At 32.8% G+C, this 5,593-nt stretch overlaps 1 pseudogene; it reads left to right on the forward strand.

Annotated features, from left to right (window-relative positions):
• The first annotated feature begins 5,222 nt into the window (after positions 1–5,222).
• LOC111747357 lies at positions 5,223–5,341 on the forward strand (annotated as a pseudogene).
• The last annotated feature ends 252 nt before the right edge of the window (positions 5,342–5,593 follow it).

The raw sequence follows: 5,593 nt of genomic DNA on the forward strand, positions 1-5,593 counted from the left end.
GACTCACCCTCAACTTCACTCAGTAATTTTACGTGGATAAATAGGATAACTGCTGTACAAATAAGCCCTTGGTCATTTAAAATACTATAGCAAAAGGCTAACCTAATAACATTCTTTTATCAGTATTTATTAGACATACTATGAAAATAATGTCTAGTCTATAAAGAAAAAAATACAAAGCTGATTGCAACACTTGAGATTCTAGTCTGTTGGGGTAGATTGACCTCGAATTCAGTACAATCTCAGAGAATAAGAGCTCTAATAGATAAACAACTTATTCAAGGAGCACAAGGATGGTGAGATCAAGTTAACCTGATGGTTCTGGAATGATGGCTTAGGACATAGGTTTTAAGGAATAAATAAAAGTTTGACAAGCAGAACAGAGGACATTCACATTTCAGGAACAAATTATAGTCTTTGAAGTCAAAAGCATACAAAGAAGCTTCAGTTGAGCTCCCAGCATACGTTTGAGCTATCTTGGACATGCAGTCCAGTCTAGCTGATGGTGATACAACTCATAAGTAGCAAAACTATAATTTAAATACAATTCTTATGACTCTATGTCCAATGCTCTATTCTCTGCTCTACTGCTGCCTGCCAAATAGAACTAGATGATGTAAAACAGAATTTAAAACCAACATAGCAGAATAGTTAAGAGCTCATATTACCAAGTTACCCAATCTTGGGTTAGAGTCTCAGCTGTGCCACTTAATAGCTGAGTGGATTTAGATAAGCTTATTACTATTCTAGACCTCAATTTCTCTTTTTGTAAAATAGAGTTAATAATAGACTTTATCTACTTCATTGGATTATTATGAGGGATAAATAAATTAATATTATATCTGTGGCACATAATAAGCACTCAATAAATTATACCTATTATGAAAATACTAGTATCTCAAGATTTTTAGCTTTCATAACTCTGTCACCCTTGTCTCTAGTTCATTTTCTACCACTGTAGCCTCAAAGAATGCTAAGGCCTCCATTATTAGCCCCAAATGTTTCTTTGTTTCTTGGACACACCAGCAGCAAATATCGCAGAGCCAAATGCATGAACTTGACTATAGTGAAATCTACCAATAGCACACATATTGCAAGAGACTGAAAATTTATCTAGATAACACAAAACCAGTGTTCATTATAGCTTTAATTAAATTCCATTGGGGTGGTTTATCTACCCACTTATCTGTCTTTGAAGTCTCCTGTAAGGTCAGAAACTTTATCTGGCCATAAAAACTAAATAGATTTTGATGACTCTATATTAGAAAACACTAATGTGATTTCCTTATCTCTGTGAAATAGACTTTTCTCTATACATACCTCTAATGACTACAGAAGCAACTTTAGTTGCATTGTCCTCAATTTGCTTTTGAGTAATTTCTTTTTTTTTTTTTTTTCTGTCAGTTATTCTGCTAAAAACTCAGTTTTGTCCTTCACATAGAAATATGACTTTTAAAAGCAGTAGAGCAAATCTTTGCATCTCTTCATCTTTTGTTGTTGTTGCTGTCATTATACTCATAATGCCCCCTCTACTTTTAATATTTAATTAAATATTAAATCCAGAAACTTCTTCTGAGAAGGTTCTATATGTTTGAGCACACGACATATTTTATATGCCTGAGGGAAAAATATAAAACAATAATATTTTCATCCTGACTTCCTTTAGTTGAGACTAGCTGCAAAGCATCATTGTATCACTATCCATACCTGGGACCACAATAATACAAGATCCACCTCATATTTGCCCAAGCTAATACTCCCACCAGAAAACCCTATCTCCCCTTTTCATATACCCAAGTCCTGTTTTTCTCCAAGGCCCCGGTGGAAACCTGTCATTATTGAAATCCTTCTCTTACTTCTTTTGAGCTATAATAGCAATACTAATATGCAGTACTCACTGGGCAGCCATTTGACACCTTGGACAATATTAGGTTTTATTTTTGCCCCAAATCAAACTGTCCTTAAAGCAGATTCCACAATACTAAATGTGTACAGGAGACTGTGTCTTAGAATTTTGGAATTAGTTTATTTAAAAAGTAGTTGGCACCATGTCATGGTAAAATGAATGTGGATTTTGGCATCGCTTAAAATTTACGCTCAAAGCTACCATAAAAATGTGTGAATTTTGGAAACTTAATCTCCTTATACCTCTACATTTCTAAAATGCTGTGAATGAGAGATTACTGAAAAAATTCAATGATACTAAGTGTGTAATAAATATGGCACTTAGTAATTACTCAATAATATCTATTTCTCTTATGTTCGTTTTAGTATTTTGTTAAGAGAAAGGTGCAGAATTCAAATGAATATTATCTATTCAACAAGGTTCTTTTCTATGCAGTGACAAATAACCACCATGCATATCACTGTTAATGGCGATCTAAAGGGCCTTGATATGGTATATCATGAAGTAGTTCTGTCTCTTATGCATAAAAGAGTTCTAGTCTATTCTTTTAAAGAAACACATTCTCTCTCTTCTCCTTATAATTACATCTAGAATGCAATAGTCAAAACACCATTGAATTATAGACCGAGAATTAGAAGCATTAAGTCATAGATTTTTTTTTAATTACCAATTGCCAATAAACAGAAAGAAGCCTAATCTCAATGATAACTTAAATATCCACACTTGATCTTAGCCAAAAGGCCAGGAAGGAATAATTTAAATATCTGAATTAAAATTATGTTTGAACATTTTTTGCTTACCATTTTGTCCAAGTTTTAAATAAATATGTTAGCAAAAAATAGGGGGAGAACTGGCCATTATTTTACACAACTGAGGAATGAGAATTTATATCACCATTTTGAAATGTAATCAGTGTCTATTAACGCAAATGATATGTATACCCTATGACTAAATAACTCCACTTCTATATAAATGTAAGTATAAAAATACTCTGAAAATATTTTCACAAATGTATAAAGAAATATATTTAAGAACACACATCGCAGCATTGTTTGTAATAAAATATCTGAAAAAATGCATATGTCCATCAGTAAGGGAATGGTTAAAGAAATAACAGTATACTCATACAATGAAATACTTCCAACCATAAAAAAGAATAGGGTATATGCTGACATTATATCTACCATACATATATTGTTAACTGGTAAAAGCAAGTTGATTGACAAAATGCTAATATCACATCAATGTATTAATCCAACTATCTATTATCTATTTAGACACCTAGAGAAAAAAAAAATCCTGCAAAGATTTACATTAAATTTTTGACAATTTGCACCTACCTAGATGAGGTGGGAATAGAGAAAATAAAACTTTAACTTTTTACTTTTACAATTGGCATTTTTAAATATATTTTCTGTGAATGTGGACTTTTTGAATTTAAAAATGTTTTAAATAGTAAAATTTAACTGATAATTTATTGTGCACTTGCAATATATTTTATATAAAGATTAATAAAATATGAACCTTATTATCAAAAACTTCAACATTAAATAAAAGAGATAGGAAAAAAAGGGGGATTAGAAAAAGAAGAAAATAACTATTTCTGAGTCTATAACATGTTTTCAATATTTTACAAACATTATGTTTTTTAATTTCCAAAACTCTTTGAGCTAGACATTGTTGTACTTATTCCACAGAGAAGAAAGTACTGGGTTTGCTTATGTTCATCCCAGTAATGAGTGGTAAGTCTGGAATCTAAGTTCAGGTCTATCTAGTTGCAAAGGCTATTCATCTTCCACATACTACCATGGAACCAGAAGATAATAATAAAATAATATCTGAGATTTTCATATTAATATTTCTATATTTAATCTCTCTTAAAATCTACGTACTTATTTTATATTTTATCTGAATGTCTTCCTGTCAAACTCAGTATCTTCAACATTAATTATCATTGATTCTTAAAACTGTTGTTTTCCTAAATGTATCACAGATCACATTACTAATATCTGCCAGCCACTTCAATTCAGAACATATTTGATATCTCCATTTCCCACCAAAAACACCATATCACCATCTCCTACCAAAAACAATCAGCATCAATTCAACTCTCACATTTACTGCTAAAACAAACAGACAAAATTCTTGCAAAATGTTTGTGACTGCTCAGCCCCCATCACATTGAGTCTTGACTATGGTGATAGCCTCTTAACTGCCTTTTGGCCTCCATTAAATGCATCTTCTATAACATTGTAGTCAGTGTTATATTTCTAAAATAATGATCTGGCCACATCACTTTTTATGTTGTAATTACTCTCGCTATACTCCCTTTGAATAAAATCTAAATTATGCAGAATGGCATCCAAGTTTATTTACAAATCTCTTTTCTAGTGTCTTCCCCGCTCACACACATACCAATACACTCACATTTAATAACCATCCCTTTCCTAAAGATGCCTTACAGTTTCACATCTTGTGCCTTTGCAAATGCTATTCCTTCTACCTAGAAGCCCCTGTATTGCATGAAAACCACGTAACTATCCTTCAGAATTCATCCATATCTCACTTCTGCTTAGAACCTTCCATAACTCTTCTCTCTGGACAATAAAATCATATCATTACCTATTCTAATTACCCAATACATTTTTTCTAAGTTTTAGTCATTTTTCTCACCCTCTGAATTGTAGTTATTTGCATCCATTTCCCTCACTAGAATTTTCTGTGCCTTATTCAGTACTCTAAGCTCAGCACTCCAAAAACTGGAATGGTTAGCACACAATAGGTATTCAATAAAGATATGATGAATCAAATTAGAATGAGAAGAAGATGTTCATGTATTAATGCACTTGATCAACCTATTTTTCAGCTATATGCTATATGCTATACATTCCATCAGGTACAGTAAACAAAAGAGACTAAGTATAAATAGAGACATGGATAGATGCAGTACTCTAGGAGTTCATGGAAATAAAAAATACTGTATCATTTTGATTTATTTAAATAATAATTCATCATAGAGTCAGTTTCCTATTACTGTGGTAACAAATTTCCACAACCTTGCTTACTTAAAATAACACACATTTATTATCTTACATTTCTGGAGATAAGAAGTCCACATTGGGTCTCAATAGATTAAAATCAAGGTGTTGGCAAAGCTGAGTTCCTTCTGGAAACCTGAGCAAAGAATTTATTTTATTGCCTTTTTCAGCTTTTAAAGGCTGCTTGCTTTCTCTGGCTTGCAATATAGCATCTTCAAATCTCTCTCTGATTCCAACCTCCTCTCTGCCTCCCTCTTCCACTTTAAAAGATGCTTGTGGTCTATGGCCATGCCACCCTGAACATGCCCAATCTCATCTGATCTCAGAAGCTAAGCAGGGTCGGGCCTGGTTAGTACTTGGACGGGAGACCACCTAGAAAGACCAGGTGCTATAGACATAAAAAACAAAAATAAATAAATAAAAAATAAGGGATTGTAAGCTGACAGGGTCCTTGCAATCTGTGAGGTCAACCAAGCGTCGCCTAAATAAAAAATTAATAAAAATAAAAAAAATAAAAGATGCTTGTGATCACATTGGGCACACCCGGATGATCCAGGCTTATCACTTTATCTTAAGGTCATCTGATTAACACCCTTAGTCCCCCTCCTTCCATGTAATGTAACAAATTCTAGGTTTGAAGGACTAAGGC

This window comes from Pteropus vampyrus, unplaced genomic scaffold (genome assembly GCF_000151845.1).
Source record: "Pteropus vampyrus isolate Shadow unplaced genomic scaffold, Pvam_2.0 Scaffold218, whole genome shotgun sequence".
In the NCBI taxonomy this organism is placed as follows: domain Eukaryota; kingdom Metazoa; phylum Chordata; class Mammalia; order Chiroptera; family Pteropodidae; genus Pteropus; species Pteropus vampyrus.